General features: G+C 37.4%; 1 long non-coding RNA gene across 1 annotated transcript in view; it reads left to right on the top strand.

Moving 5' to 3' along the window:
• The window catches only part of LOC122111859, a 35,077-nt gene extending 18,541 nt beyond the window's left edge, over nt 1-16,536 (top strand). The window contains exon 2 of the long non-coding RNA XR_006148055.1: nt 16,369-16,536. This is a non-coding gene — a long non-coding RNA (uncharacterized LOC122111859). The remainder of the gene's footprint in view (nt 1-16,368) is intronic.
• The last annotated feature ends 522 nt before the right edge of the window (nt 16,537-17,058 follow it).

Raw genomic sequence — 17,058 nt, 5'->3', positions numbered from 1 at the left:
ATGGGACTAGAAGCTGAAACTCTGCTACCTTCTTGCTATATAGTGCAAGTCATTAGCAGGACACCATTTTGGAAGGAACATGTAAGTGGTAGGAAAAAGGAGGTTACTTCCTCAAAAAGTCAAACACAGATTTCCATATGATCTATCAATACTACTCCTGGGTCTGTACCTAAAGAACTGAAAGCTGAGGTCCAAGCTGATACTTGTAGACCAACATAATTTAGCAACATCAGTCGCAGTAAACAAAAGGCAGACACATTTTAAGGCCTATCTATTACATGAATGGGTAAACAAAACATAACCATGAAATACTATCCTGGTTTTGACAGTACCCACCCTGCACCAAGAGACCAAATCCTCTTCCTCCCTTCTGCATGTAGCCTTTTAAATATCTGACAACACTATTAGATCATAACCAACATAGAAAATAGCTCTGAACATTTAAGCATGCAGTTTCTCCATAGGAGAATTGATACCTGATTGATTAGGATTACTGATGATTTACAGCTGGCATATAATCCTCACAGCAATTGCTGTTCAGCCTAAGCATCTCAGGACTCATGATGTCAAGGCTTATAACACTCTTGGAACCAACGGACATGTTAAATCAAAGGCATCTGTCATTAAGCCTAGAGACTCATCATGCCCCTAAAACTTGTCAGTGATTCTCAGACATCATGAGACTTGATGCAGCCACATGGAGCTACATAAAGCCCCATTGTTTATGGATCACTTTCTCTTCCATTTTCTCTCTCGTGATTTTTTTCCAGTATTTTTGCAGCTCTGAAAAAATGCATTTAAAAGATTATAAACAGCAGTTGGTAATCAGTGCATAACAGCTCTCTGTGTATAATACAATCATTAGGTGTACATTAGACATTTGGCATAATAGGAATACTGTCGCTTTAATAGAACTCTGTCAAAGTACCAATGCCTCCCGCTTTGAAAATGTACCGATCCGTTTTATTTCACCCAATAGATGGGGAAATGTGTAACAGCAGCGTGGCATTATTCTGTGACAAAGTTCAACTGATTTTGCTCATCAAATTCTGAAGAAATACAGAATACAAGTAAATGTGTTAATACCAATTTCTGTGATATACAATTTAAAATTCCTTCCATCTCCTACCATTGAAGCTGTATTTTTGATGCTTTTAAGCTAAATTTGAGCATGATCCTGAATCATATCCATAACTGGTACTGGATCAGTACCAGCTTTATGATCAGTACCAGATTTATGATGCTGAGTATTGAGTATATTCCAATTAAAGTTGAAATGAAATGCAGTTTCATTTCATTTCATTTCCCATCTCAGGAGGCTGAGATGGGAGAATCTTAAATTTGAGGCCAGCTTGGGCTACACAAAGATAATCTGTCTCAATACAAATGAAGCCATTATCATGCACACGCACTTCTAAATATTTTTTTAAAAATCAAAGAAAAGGCAAATCTATAGTAATAAAAGTGGATTCATGATTACACAGAGCTAGTCGTGAAAATAGAGAATGACTTCAAAATGGAATAAAGATTCTTAGAGGTAAAAGAAATTATGGATTTTTAAATTTTTTAAAAATCACTGATTTGTGTATTTAAAATAAGTGAATTTTATTTTATATAAATGAAGCCTCCATGAACTCTTAAAAAACATGTAAACATCCTTATACATTTATCTTTGTGGTTCTCAATAATATCTGTGGAATTAATTCTGAGATGTTGGTTGTGGACCAAAGGAATATTTATTTAATTACTTTGATTTTATTTACTTTTTCAGATAGGTCTGGCTATGTGGCCCAGATGGGCTTTGAACTAATGATTCTGTTGCCTAACTCTTCTAAGTACTGAGAGTCACCAGTTGCTGCTAAAAATTTTTTTCTTATTTTTTTTTTTTTGGTCCGGTCATAGGACCTGAACTCTGGGCCTGGGTACTGTCCCTCAGCTCTTCAGCTCAAGGCTAGCGCTCTACCACTTGAGCCACAGCGCCACTTCTGGCTTTTTTTTTTTTTTGCTTATGTGGTGCTGAGGAATCGAACCCAGGGCCTCATGCATGCAAGGCAAGTGCACTACCACTGAGTCATTTTCCCAGCCCCTGCTGCTAAAATTTTTATAGAAACCACTAAATTGTATTTTAGGCTCCTACTGACTATATATGTCAGTACATATTTCTCTAATGCTACCAATACTATTAATCTTGTAGATTTTTGGTGCTGTAGAAAAAATGTTATTGGCTTTTTAAATTACTGAGCTGTGTTCACAGACATTCATTCTCTGTGAATTATTTATGTTTGTATCACTTTAAAAATATCACTTGTGGGGCTGGGAAGGTGGCTCAGTGGTAGAGTGCTTGCCTTGCATGCCCGAGGCCCTGGGTTCAATTCCTTAGCACCACATAAGCAAAAAGAAAAAAGCCTGAAGTGGCACTGTGACTCAAGTGGTAGAGCGCTAGCCTTGAGCTGAAGAGCTGAGGGACAGCGCCCAGGCCCAGAGTTCAGGCCCCACGACTAGACCCCTCCCCCCCAAAATATCACTTGTTTGTCATTTCCTTGCTGGTTTATAAATTCTTAAATATTATACACATTGAATTTTATTATTTATACTGCAATATTTTTGTCTTTTTTCCAGTCGTTAAAAACTATAGTCCAGAAGCCAAAGCAAATTCATTGTCTGTTTTTCTATTTTCTTTTCTTTTCTCTCATCTATCACGTCTTTACCTTTCTCTTTATTTCCCCTTCTTTCCTTCTTGCCTTCCTTCCTTCCTTCCTTCCTTCCTTCCTTCCTTCCTTCCTTCCTTCCTTCCTTCCTTCCTTCCTTCCTTCCTCCTTCCTTCCTTCCTTCCATTTTCTTTCCTTCTTTCTCTTTCTTTTTGAGACAGGGTCTTACTATGTAGCCAGGCTGGTCTTAAATTCCTCATCTTCCTGCCTGCTTTTTCTTTCTGGGTGCTAGGATTCTAGGTATGTACCCCCTACCATGCTTCTCAGCTTTTTTTTTTCATTTAGTTGTTTTTTTTTTTTTTTTTTCCAGTTGTGGAGCTTGAACTCCAGGTCTTTTGCTCAAGGATAGCACTCTACAACTTGGAAGCACAGCACCACTCCTAGTTTTCTAATGATTCACTGGAGATGAGTCTCATGGTCTTTCCTGCCCAGCCTGGCTTTGAACCTCAGTCCTCAGATCTCAGCCTCCTGTGGAGTTAGGATGACAGGCATGAGCTACCAGCATCTGGCTTTATTTAATTTTTTATTTTGAAGTAACTAGTATTTCAGAAAGTTATCCTGAACCCTTCACCACATTTCTCCCAATTTTACACAGTTACTAGTATAATAGCAAGACTGAGAAATTCATATTGGTACAATGTGCGCTTACTTCTGTGCCATTTTATCACTTGTGTAGATTCAGGTAGCCATTGTCTTACGATACAAAACTACTCCATTATAACAAAGATCTTCCACATGCCAGCTTTTCAGGCTTGACCTATCTCCAATCATGTCTAACCCCTTAATCACTAATCTATTCACCACCTCTGTAACTTCATCATTTGGAGAGTGTTACATAAATGAAATAATACAGTGTGTTACCTTTGAGTTAGCTTTTTTCCCCACACAACACAATGCCCTTGAAATCAGGCCAACTTGTTGCCTATATCAAGAGATTAAGCTAGATGTGGTGGCTCATAACCATAGCTACTCAAATGAAGTCTTGAAAATTTAAATTTCTCTACTGTAAGGAGCTGTTCACAAAATCTTTAGTGCAAAGATCTATCCTTCTTACTTTATTACCTTTTAAAACATTTTATTTTATTATAAGGATGCTGTTCAGAGGGTGACAGTTACATGAGTAAGGCAATGAGTACATTTCTTGCCGAGCATTGTCACCCCCTCCTTTGTTGTTTTCCCACTATCCCTTCCCTCCTCCATCTCTTTCTTTATTACTTTTTTGTCCTTGTATTTCCTACAGAATTGAGGTACAGAGCTAGACACAAAGAAGGCATTTAATAAGTAGTTATAATGAAAGGAACTGAATTCTTTAGTAGCCTGAGATTGGACAGATTCCAGTCTCCACACACACCAGCAATATGTACACTGGGGTTTATATTTCTGTATGAGGGAGGCTAACATTTATTTATGTACCTTGGTTGGAAGATCCTCACTATTAAATAGTTTGAATTCTTTTGCAAGTTGGATTCTGCTGCCTTCTGAGAGCCCAGAAATTGCATCCGGTCTCAAGTGCCTAAATCTTGGGTAGTTACTGTGATCTCAGGGGAAGATTACTATAGCTAACAGTTTATATATAACATGGATTATGTAAGTTCTATAGTGGGAGGAGTGATGCCTTTGAAAAAACCAATATATAGACTTGTCTCTCAGATATCCTAACTTTCCAAAAGGAAGAGAGATGCCACATTTACTCAGTGTGAAGAATCTTTTGCATAGTAGAGTGTTGTGGCTTGAAATCAGAACTTTCTACTCTTTGCTTGGCCTTTTCTACCACTTGAGCCAAATCTCCACTTCAGCTTTTTGGTGATTAATTAGAGAGAAGAGTATTATAGCCAGGTGCTGGTGGCTCACACCTGTAACCCTAGCTACTCAGGAAGCTGAGATCTGAAGATCATGGTTCAAAGCCAGCCTGGGCACGAAAGTCTGTGAGACTCTTATCTCCAATAAATCACTAGAAAACTAGAAGTGGCTCTGTGGCTCAAGTGGTAGAGCACTCACCTTGAGCTGAAGAGCTCAAGCATAGTGCCCAGGTCCAGAGTTCAAGCCCCTCAACAGACAAAACAACAACAGTAACAACAACAAAGAGTACTATAAACTTTCCTGTCAGGGATGGCTTTAAACCTTTATTCTTAGATCTCAGCCTCTTGAGTAGTAGTAAGAGCCAGCAACATTGGGTCAAAGTTAATATTTATTGAGCTATTATATTGTATCAAACATTAAAGTGTCTATATACCTTTATTTATTTAATTAATTTTTATTTTTCCCAGTTCTGGAGCTTGAACTTAGGGCCTGGGCACTGTCTCTGAGCTTCTTTTGCTCAAGGCTAACACTCCAGCACTTGATTCTTTTCTGTGTATGTGGTACTGAGGAATCGAACCCAGGACTTCATGCATGCTAGGCAAGCACTTTACCACTAAGCCAAATTCCCAGTCCTATACTTTTTTTTTTTTGCACACAACTATTTTATATACTTCTTTTTCTCATCACAACTTTCAGGCATGAATCTCATTATCCCCGTGTACTGATGAAGAAATTGTGTTGAGGGGAATCGCGTAATTTTCCAGATCACTCTAGGGAAAAGCAGTGGCAGACTCAGGACTCTGTCCCATGAGTCCAAAGTTGATGCTCTTAACCCATGATATCTGCAATGCTTCGCTTCTAAAGCACCAACTTCTAAAATATTGCTAAAATCCAACTTCTGCTTTAATTGCTCAAAAGCACTTTTACACTTAATGAAATCTTAGAAGTACAATCAATATGACCTTGTTACCCTATGCTTGTGGATTGAGATCTCCTGGATGCCAGGACTGCATTTATATTTCTCTCAGTTCTCAAGATCTCCCTTGTTGCCAACACATAGTGGAGACCTAAGAAGAAATCACGGTGATTGCTGTGTTTCTGAAAAATGTTATTTATTGAATGACAAAATTTTTATAGTCTCTGTAATCATCTTTAATTTTTTTCTTTTTTAATTATTGTTATAAAGGTGATATACAGAGGGGTTATAGTTACCTAAGTTAGGTACTGAATACATCTCTCTTTGGACAATGTCATCCCTTTCCCCCTCTCTCTACCACTTTGAACAACAAAATTTTGGCTTGTGAAAAGTCTAATAAATTTGTACAGATAACTTCACTTATCAGTTTTCTTCTACTGTTGTAGCAAATTGCTACAAATTTAGTAGCTTAATGTTTTACTGTGCAGTTCTGGAGGTTCAAAGAATATAAACTGGATCTTACTGGGTTAAAATAAAGACTCCTTCTGGAGTCTCTAGGCTATAGGAGAACAAGACCCAGGTGAAAATGTCCCCTCTGGCTTGCAAGCTTTGTGCAGACTGTACAGAAAATGAAACATCCTGAGACCAGGAAGAAATGTCAGCAACAATTTAGGATGTGTTCTTTTTCTTTTTGTTTTTGCCAGTCGTGGGGCCTGGACTCTGGGCCTGGGCACTGTCCCTCAGCTCTTTAGCTCAAGAATAGCACTCTACCACTTGAGCCATAGCGCCACTTTCGGCTTTTTCTCCTTATGCGGTGCTGAGGAATTGACCTCAGGGCCTCATGCATGCAAGGCAAGCACTCTACCACTGAGCCACTTTCCCAGTCTACTGGGATGTGAAATTCTTTTTTTTTGGGGTGGGGGGGAGTCTGGTCATGGGGCCTGATCTCTGGGCCTGGGCGCTGTCCCTCAGCTCTTCAGCTCAAGGCTAGCACTCTACCACTTGAGCCACAGTGCCACTTCCGGCTTTTTTTTCCTGCTTATGTGGTGCTGAGGAATCGAACCCAGGGCCTCAGGCATGCAAGGCAAGCACTCTACCACTGAGCCAACTTCTCAGCCCCTGGGATGTGAAATTCTTATTCCTTCTAGAACAAGATGTTCTGTAATGCTTGAGCTCCACTGGCCAAATGGTGTCCAGGGTATATAAACCCAGGATGGAAGAGCTATAGTATAGACAGACTTCTTTTTACATTAAGTTGTATTCCTAATCCTTGGGGGTCCAATTTTCATGGCTCCTAGGCCTCTGTTTATCCTTACTGTCTATTTTCAAGAAATAGGCTTTTTCTGACTGTGTCAATGTTCTGTCTCAACACACTCATGCAATCAGCAGGAAATCTACATAGGGGAGAGTCTGTTTCCTTGTCTTTCCAGCTTTTAGAGGCCAACTATTTTAGTTTACTTATAGTTCTTCCTCCATCTTTAAAACCAACAGCATAACATGTTCAAAATGCTCTGATTGACTTCTACTTTTATTTGAAAGAACAATTGTGATTCCTTGGGTCCTGCTTGGATTATGAGGATAGTCTTTCCATCTCCGTGTCCGAATTTAATCCTGCCTGCCAAGTCTTTTTTTGGTTCTCTTTAACCAACACACACACACACACACACACACACACACACACACACACACACACACACACACACACACACACACAAAATGTGGAGGCCTACAACCTCTATTTTCTTGTAGCAATTGATTATTTCCATATGAATACAAATATGCAGACATTTCTTATTGTTTTGTTCAATTTCTTTGTTATGAAATTTATCATTCATATAAAAGGATCTGTAAGATATTTTGGGCAAAAGTTGCCCCCAAACTGGTCTGGGCAAGAAACTTTCTGCATGAAGTTATTAACATAATAATATTTTTCAACTTTTATTTTGAAAACATTTCAAACTTAGAGCAAAATAATACAGAGGTATGTTACATTCCCTTTATCCAGATTCACTGGTATTTAACATTTTGTTACTCTCTTGCTTTTCTTTCTCTTGGCTATATAGAGTTATTTTATTAGTAAATTGTTTACTCTGTAATGCTTTAGTCTTTATTTTGGAAATTAAGGATATCCCCTAAGATGTTTGTGCACAGTAATCCAGTTCAGGACATTTAATATATTAATTATGTGTAGCCTAATATACATTTTATATTTCAATTTTGTCAGTTATCCTTATTATAGCTTTACCAGTCTAATATGTTCTTATTTGTCATGTCATTTAATCTTCCTTCTTTGCTACCCTCTCTTCCTCACCATTTTTCATCCTTTCTTCCTTTTTCTCTCTCTTTCTTCCTTCTTTTTCTTGTTCCTTTTTCTTTTTCATTTTTTTCCTTCACTATGTTTCCCAGCTTCACCTCAAGCTCCTAGGTTCAAGTATTCCTCCCATGTGAGCCTCCAGAGCACTGGTGAAACAGCTCTTAGGCTCTCTTGACCTTAAATTTTTGAAGACACAGGGTTTGGTGACACACACCTGTGATCTTGTCATTGCAGCCCTTGGGAAGGAGAAACAGGCCCCTACCTCAAAAAACAAAACAAAGGATATTGGAGGACATGGTCTTATGTTATTTTGTATATGTTCCTTAGTTTAAGGTGGCTTTTTGTTTGTTTATATAAGAAGCTGAATTAAAAGTTTAGCAAGACACTTGCATTTGACACTTGAGCAATTAGAAAGAAGGAAAATCTGGTTACCACGGATAAATGTTGTGATACTCAAAGTATCTTAGACACTCCTATATTTCTCTCTATTACACTGGCCACAGGAACTAGCCCATTTAATAAAAAAGAGTCCAGACTGGGCTGGGAAGGTGGCTCAGTTGTAGAACACTTGCCTTGCATGCATAAGGCCCTGGGTTCGATTCCTCAGCACCACATAAGCAAAAAGAAAAAAGCTGGAAGTGGCGCTGTGGCTCAATTGGTAGAGTGCTAGCCTTGAGCTGAAGAGCTGAGGGACAGCACCTAGGCCCAGAGTTCAGGCCCCACAACCAGACCCAAACAAAACAAAACAAAGCAAAAAAAGAGTCTGGGTGTAGGTGGCTCACGCTTGTAATCCTAGCTACTCAGAAGGCTGAGACCTGGGGATCGCGGTTCAAAGCCAGCCCAGGCAGGAAATTCTGTGAGACCCTTATCTCCAATAAACCACTCAGAAAACCAGAAGTGGCACTGTGGCTCAAGTAGTAGAGCACTAGCCTTGAGCTGAAGAGCTGAGGGACAGCTCCCAGGCCCAGAGTTCAAGCTCCATGACTGACTAAACAAACAAACAAACAAATAAAAATAAACAAGAGGTTACCATTTACTGAGTGCCTAATGTTGGTTAGGGAGAACAGTAAGGATTTCATTTCCATCGTTTCACACAGCAACAGCGTGAGAAGGCCGGGACTGCTTCTGTCTCACAGATGCTGTCAGCCAACAGTGACTTTCCTAAGCTCACATAGCCAGTAAGTGGTGGAGCTGACTCTCAACCCCATGTTTCCAACGGACTTTTTCCCATTATCCCATAGCCTCAAAAGTATTTTTCCACTGACATAGTTGGTATGGGTAGTTAAGCCCAGGAACAAAAACTTCAGAATTATCTGAGAACTAGTTGATCTTTAGTGAAAACACTCAGCAGAACCAGACTTACCATCAACTGACCATGTCCTCGATATTCTCCAAGGTGCCTTGACTCATAATTATTTTCTCTTCCCAGGCATGTGGTTGTAGGTGGGACTCTGGGCTCAGTCTTTGGGTTTCGGCTCTTACTTGTTTATGTCCACATAGTCTTTGCTATTCTCATCTGGTTTCATGGATTTCCATGTCATCTACATACTCACAAGCCCTCTATTCATATCTCTAGGTCAAACCATGCCCTTGAATGAGTTTACCTAAGTGTCAAATTAACATTTTTACTTGACAGAGGAAAAACATCTCAAACTTAGTAGATCCAAAAATGAGCTCTAATTATGTCCACCTCAAATCTGCTTTTCTCATAGCCTACTTTGTCTTAGAAAATGACAAGTCTGGATGTTAGTTGCACAGTCATAGCTTTTTGAGTGAGTGCTGTTTCTTTATAGCCCTTATTCAGTCCATAAACAAATCATGTTGGTCTTACTTTCAAAATAAATCTAGATGCTGTCTATCTCTCCCTTCCTCCTCAGCCTTCACGAAACATCCTATCTAAAATGTTCCCACCCCAGGAACTTGATTCCTTTCGTTGGCTTCATTTTTCTTTTAATAATTGGCTGCATTTATCACATTCTATTGAATATATTATCATTTTAAAGTCGGGGCTTTTTTTTTTGCCCAAGTGCTAGGGCTTGTGGCTATCATCCTAGCTACTCAGGAGGCTGAGATCTGAGGATTGTGATTTGAAGCCAGCTCCAGCAGAAAAGTCCATAAGACTCTAATCTTCAATTATCCACTAAAAAGCTGGAAGTGGGTCTATGGCTCAAGTGATAGAGCTCTAGCCTTTGGCAAAAAAGCTTGAGGATAGTGCCCAGGCTCTGAGTTTAAGCAGCAGGATTGTCACATATACACAAATATTATTCTTTTGGTCTGTTTATACATCCAAAATATAAGTAAGATCCTTGAAGGGAGGAATTTTGTTCTGTTCTGTTTAGTTTTGTATTCCTATACCTAAAACTGCATGGCATATAATAGTTGTTCAATAATTGTCCAAAAGAATGCAAGAATGTTCAAATCAATTCTTTACCTTATTCCACCCCCAGTCCTGGGGCTGGAACTCAGGGCCTGGGCACTGTCCCTGAGCTTCTTTTTGCTCATGACTAACACTATACCACTTGAGTCGTCACAGTGCCACTTCCAGCTTTTTCTGTTTATGTGGTACTGAATTGAGCCAGGGCTTTATTCATGCTAGGTAAGCACTCTACCACTAAGCCATATTCCCAGCCCCATAGATTTGATATTTTTAAAAGAATATTTATCAGAGGCAGATCCAAGTATCTCTCCATCATAATTAGTAAAAAAAAAAAGTCTTAATTTCTTTCTTCTAATAATTTGGGAATCACATATAGATACAGGTTAAATCATTTCTCATAAATGTAAAATAATTATTATGAGAAATGTTCATATGAAAACAAAGAAAAGAAAATTAAATAGTAACCCAACTACTGGTACTATTTTGACAAACTTCTTTCCAAACATATTTAATTTCAATGATGTTTTATTTTTCAAGTTTCCTTAGCCCCATGACAAGGAATGAAACAAACAATGGAGGAACAAAGGCCAACCCCACAGTGTACAAACAGCCACCACAACATTTCCATGGAAATTTTGGATGCTACTATTTTCTTTTTCTAAGAAAGCATTCTATAATTTGGATATTTAAGTTATCCAAATTTTCACTAAAAGATCTTCCTTTTAATATGTCAGAATTCTTAGAAAAATAAATATTTGGACTTTGTGAAATTCTGATTAATATTATGGCTCTTGCATTTACCTTAAAGGCCTAGAGCCTGGGTTTGAGTGCTAGTTCTACAATTTTATGACCATGAAGCTTCAAGCAAGTCACCCTCTCTGAGTTGTATGTACCCCAGTTGGGAAACAGAGATGATATCTGCCTCACAAGACATTGAGATGATCACACCTGGTGATGGATGCATGTTTTAAAAGGGAAGTTCAAGTGTGGGGGAGAAAATGAAGATTGTTATCAAAGTGTGACAGATCATAGGACAATGCTGACATACAGGAATGCCATTGTTCTAGCAAGCCCAGAAGAGATGGGCTAATCAGCCCCAGCAGGATTTCCCAGACATTCCTTAGAGCATTTTCATGGCAATGCAATCTTCCTACCAACATATAGATTCTAGAATGAGAGAAACTCTTTCCCCCATTCATTATGTGTCTCTATTACTTATCACGTCAATTCCAGACATGAACTATTGTGTATGTGTGTGGGGGTGGGGGTGGAGGGGGTGGAGGGAGGGTACTAATACTGGAGTTTGAACTCAAGAGTCTTGTACTCTTTCTTGTTTTTTTTTTTTTTTCACTCAAAGCTGGAGCTCTATCATTTGAACCACAACTCCAATTCTGGTGTCTTGCTAATAGGAGATAGATGTCTCTTGGATTTGTCTGCCTAGGATAGCTCTGAACTTCAGTCCTCAGATCTCAGACTCCTTAGTAGCTAAGATTATAGGCATGAGCCTCTAGCACTCATAGAGCTAAGCTCTATGCATATACACACAGACAGACCATAGGACAGTATACCTAGGGGAGGAATCCAAAGATGTAACTCCTCTGAGGAACTAATGAACTGTTCTTCAACATGAATACCAAGGGCTGGGAATGTGGCCTAGTGGTAAAGTGCTTGCCTAGAATGTATGAAGCCTCAGTTTTGATTCCTCTGTACCACATACCCAGAAAAACCCTGAAGTGGTGCTGTGGCTCTGGTGGAAGAGCACTGGCCTTAAGCTGAAGAGCTGAGGAACATTGCCCAAGGCCAGAGCTCAAGCCCTACAACTGACAAAAACAAAACAAAACAAAACAAAAAACCCCACAAAAAACAGAATACCAAAAAGTGAAAACAAGTTTTGAGGGGGAAGCAAAGGAATGGAGGGAGGAAGGGTGAGCAAATTCAATGCACATTATATAAAAGCTGAAGGACATAATTTGAGGGATAGGCAGAGGAATGAGGGAAGAACAATAGAAACAATAGAAACAATAGAAATAATAGAAGTAGTAACATTGTGATCAAGATGTACTACACTTATAACCCAACTTACCAAATTGTAACCACTTTGTACAACTACTGAACAGCAAATTTTTTTAATTGAAAAAAAAAAGGTTAATTCATTAAAAAAAAAAAAAAAAAAAAAAAACCTCACTAGGCAGTGTTGCAAGTGCTTTTACATGTATTAACACAGATTTAACAAAATGTAGTTAAAAAGTGATCAGGCTTGGAAGCCAGGAAAGCTAGTTCAATCTGTTTGTCATCAAATATGACATTAGCTAAGTTGGTGTCCACATCTGCTGGGAGGTGGGAGGATCTTGAGGTCTCTTCTGATGCCAAAACTGAAGAAACTTTGACCCTCACAAAGATAGATGCAGTGTTTGGTGAAGCTTTTTTATTTTATTTTTTTTTAAGAAGAAAGATGGAGTAAATCATTACCCTAATATTCACTTGCCTTTGGAAAAAAATAAATGTTCTCTGTCCTATCTGATAATGTTTGGAATTTGTTAAATCATTAACAGTCAGTTGTTTACAATTTAGAATGTAACAATAGTCTTTGATGTTGCCTAATTATCATGCATGTTTTAAAATGAGTTCTGAGCCACTTCTCTGCCTAATTAAACCTCATTGAAAATTTGTTGAATTTTAAAGAAACATTTGATTTGCAAAAATAAGTCATACATTCAGTAACCTTCAGTACTTCACAAAGGACCCATAAAACATTTAAAAACACAGTAATGTGAATAAGTCATGAAAATTTGGAATGTATCATTTTTCAAACAACTCTCTTTTTGCCCATAAATTCCTGTTGATGATATTGTCTGTCATTTTAAATGGCTATTTATCATTCTATTGGAAACTCTATAAAATATTTCTAAACCCTAAAAATTAATTATCATGCTTAGGAAATCATGAATGAATCATTCTATAGTAATGGTAACTGGTTGAATTCATCAGGGAAAAAGGTGAAATAAAAATAGAGATGTGTTTTCATAAACAGATGAGGGTCATCTAGCATTTATCTCTTCCTATTAGTCAATTCAATGTTTATGTAGCCTTTTGTATACATGCTGGATAATGTCTTTCAAATGGCATGTCTGACTCTCATACATTGGTGATATATAAACTCATGAAAACCCACAGTTCCCTTTTTCAAATTTCTCCTCCAGATATAATTACCTAAGCATTCATAAATGAATATGTATTTAAATATTGCTTATACCATCAAAGGCTGGATATAGTTTCTACACATTTAAGTGAGGGCACAATGAACAAGTGAAATTAGATATATTCATAGAAAACATACAATATGGATTTAAAAAATTTATATACTAATTGGAAAAAATTACTAAAATATTTTACTAAATGAAAATAGGAAATTGCAAATAGTCTATCTCATTTGTAAACAAATGGTAAATCCTGTTACAAATCAAGTGATTTCTGTGAAAGAAAAATAATATCCAAATATCCAGACATATAGGATAGAGCAAAAGCAGCCTTTAGAGGAACATTTGATAGCTTTAATTTGTGTGTGTGTGTGTGTGTGTGTGTGTGTGTGTGTGTGTATTCTGGCACTGAGGCTTGAACCCAGGGCTTGGCAGCTCTCCTTTAGCCTTTTCAGTCAAGGCTGGTATTCCACAACTTGAGCCACAGCTCCATTTCTGGTTCTTTTAGTGGCTCCTTTAGTGGCTAATTGAAGGTAAGAGTCTCATGGACATTTCTGCTTGGGCTGACTTTGAATTGTGATCCTCAGATCTCAGACTCTTGAATAGCTAGGATTGCAGGGATGAACCTCTGGTGCTGGGCTGGAAATATATCTTCAATATTATATTTCAAAAGTTCCATAGAATGACCCATTGTAACAATCAGATGTACAAGACAGTATGTTAAAAACAAATTTTACAACTTTGCGGGGGGCACATTGTGGGGAGTGGGAGAGGGGAGGGAGGAATTGAGGAGGTGGTAAGGAAAGGGATGGTAGGGGAAATATAAAGGAAGGTGTAAAAATGCTCAATAGGAAATGGACTCATTACCTTTTTCATGTAACTGTAACCCTTCTGTACAGTATTTTTGCAATAATTTATATATAAATTATATATATAAACTATATATAGGTATATATATGTATACGTATATATATACGTATATATATACCTATATATATATATATATATATATATATACATATATAAGCAGAAAAAGCCGGAAGTGGCACTGTGGCTCAAGTGGTAGAGCGCTAGCCTTGAGCTGAAGAGCTGAGGGACAGCGCCTAGACCCAGAGTTCAAGCCCCATGACCAGCAAAAAAAAAAGAAAAAGGAAAAAGAAAAATTCCATATAAAAACAATAAATAGGTAAGAGATTATTTAGGTTAATCATAAAATGACAAAATAAAGCAAATTCATGGAAGAAATGATAATAAGGGGAGAAAACAAATAGGAAATGAAAAACTAATGAGAAAACTTGATTTTGCTATGTGAAAATTTATTTGAAAATCTAGAGAAAAGAATAATTTTATGTAGAAATAAAATACTCAACTTGACATCAAAAGACATAGTTACATCTAAAAATTGATCTTAGAGGAAGTAGAGAAATAAATAAAAGTTTCAGGCCTATTTATTTCTACAAAGCTATACTAAACCTTTAAAGGATGACAACACTCATGCTATTTCCTATTTCAACAGCATGTTGCATAGAAAAATGTACCATTTCAGTCAGGTACCAGTTGCTCATGCCTGTATTGCTAGCCACTCAGGAGGCTGAGATTTGGAGATCACAGTTCAAGGAAGCTAGCTAAAACAGGAAAGTCTGTGAGACCCTTACCTCCAATTAACCAGCAAAATGCCAGAAATGGAGGTGAGGCTCAAGCGGTAGAGTGTCAGCTTTGAGTAAAAAAGCTAAGGGACAGTGTCTGAGGCTTGAATTCAAGCTTCAGTATTGGCACGCATGCACATGCATGCATGCATGCACACCACACACAGAGTACACAGAGTACTATTCCAAATTATTTTTATGATATGAATAAGATGTTGATTCCAAAATGTGAAAATTTTTAAATGAAAGTTGGGAATGGCTACAGACCAATTTAACTTGTAAATTCTGATGCTATACTCCTAAAGAAAGTAGAAATAAAATGTATCATTAAAACATTATTAGCATTGGGAGCTTATTCAATGAACCAATCACAGTTCTATGCTTATTAAATTGGAGGTACTGATTAGAGAAATCATAGTATCATCTTCATAAATGATGAACAGGCACCTGCCAAAATTCTGCAATAATTTTGACAAAAACATTCAATTAAATAAGAATATATGAATACTTCCTTAATAGGACATAGGTGTTTATTTCAATCTGGGAGGCAGCACTGACTAATGGGAAACACTAGAGGCACTGTACCCAAGTCAGGAAGAACAAAGTTCAAACAGTCAACTCCCCCTTGCCAAGTCATCTACTGCAACTTTGAAATGGAGGTAATAATATAATCAAATAAAAAATTTGGGAAAAAAGAGATAACATAGTCATCAACACTTGATAACTTGGAATATCCTTACAAGTGAAAATGATCCAGCTCAAAAATGAATGGTTTATATTTACTGATGGATATATTGATATGGTGGCATCCTGAAGACAGTGTAAAGACAACAACAATAAGTAATGTAAAAGAATGCACATGATATAGTTCTACTTTTACAACTCTTCAGACAGATAAAGCTACAGGGTTGGGCAGTAAAAAAAAACAAACATATAGCTCTGTAGAAGAATAACTGGCACAAAATCCAGCAGGCTAGTCATTTCCAAGGGGTGGTAAGGGGGAGTGTTCCAAGTGGAACATTCAGAGATCAGTCAGGGTACTGACAAACGGTCAACTTCTTGGCTGAGTGGAGAATTCACAGGCCTTCACTTTGTTGTTATTCTTCAAGCTATGCATTCATTGCATACTCTTTGTAGGTGATATTTTCACAGTTTAACCAAACTATTTTTACTTGTAATTTAGAGAAATATAGTTTATACAGTGCATTTGATATTTTATTTTATTTTTTGATATTTTAGTATTTTGACATTTAAAATTGTGAAAACAATGTGGAAATCAACCACAATCCTGTATCAATACACAACCTGGATTCAGGAGAGACATGCTGGGATCTGTAAAGACAGAGTTTAACCATGCAAATAACTGTGATGGTCACCTCAGGTTTCTTTTTTTTTTTTTTTTCACCTCAGGTTTCTAAGAGCTGAGTTTCAAAGAAGAAGAAGAAGAAGAAGAGGAGGAGGAGGAAGAGGAGGAGGAGGAAGAGGAGCAGGAGGAGAAGAGGAAGAAAGAATGTTAAAGATAAAACAAATGAAGATGAAATATTCTTGGTAGAGAATAAAAATCAGTGAATGCATTAAGATTATAGATTTGCTTTAATTTTATTTTTATATTTTTCTTTTTTCTTTTAATCTTTTCTGCTTTAACATGTGTATCTAAAAAGTAAGAACTCCTTAAAACACCACCAAGTTAACAATAATTCATCCAGTCAGGAAAATGATGAAACAAGAAGAAAAGCATATACATGTTTCCAAAAACACCATTCAATTTTGGTATATCTATGAGTTTCTTTTAACCTGTGTTGTCTTCTCATGTTTATTTCAATTGAAATTTGTGAATTTAAGAAGTAGGGAGGTTATTTTTCTAATTTTTTTCCACTAGTCTTTTCCAAATTCTAGTTTGTTAACTGCATCCCCATAGTAATATTTAACATACTGTTACTATAAACCATTAGGTTAATTTAAAGAATTTGCCCTCAAAGAGTGGTCCTGAAACATAATCTCAACAGTTCAAGAGATTAGAAATAAAAATCACTGAACCATTCTCTACCCCAATGAGTCACAAGCATGGCTTGTAGTGAGTCCAACAATGTGTGATTTCAC

Source organism: Dipodomys spectabilis, unplaced genomic scaffold (assembly GCF_019054845.1).
Source record: "Dipodomys spectabilis isolate Male_0828 unplaced genomic scaffold, ASM1905484v1 ptg000089l, whole genome shotgun sequence".
Lineage (NCBI taxonomy): Eukaryota > Metazoa > Chordata > Mammalia > Rodentia > Heteromyidae > Dipodomys > Dipodomys spectabilis.
This window is presented reverse-complemented; position numbering and strand designations above follow the sequence as displayed.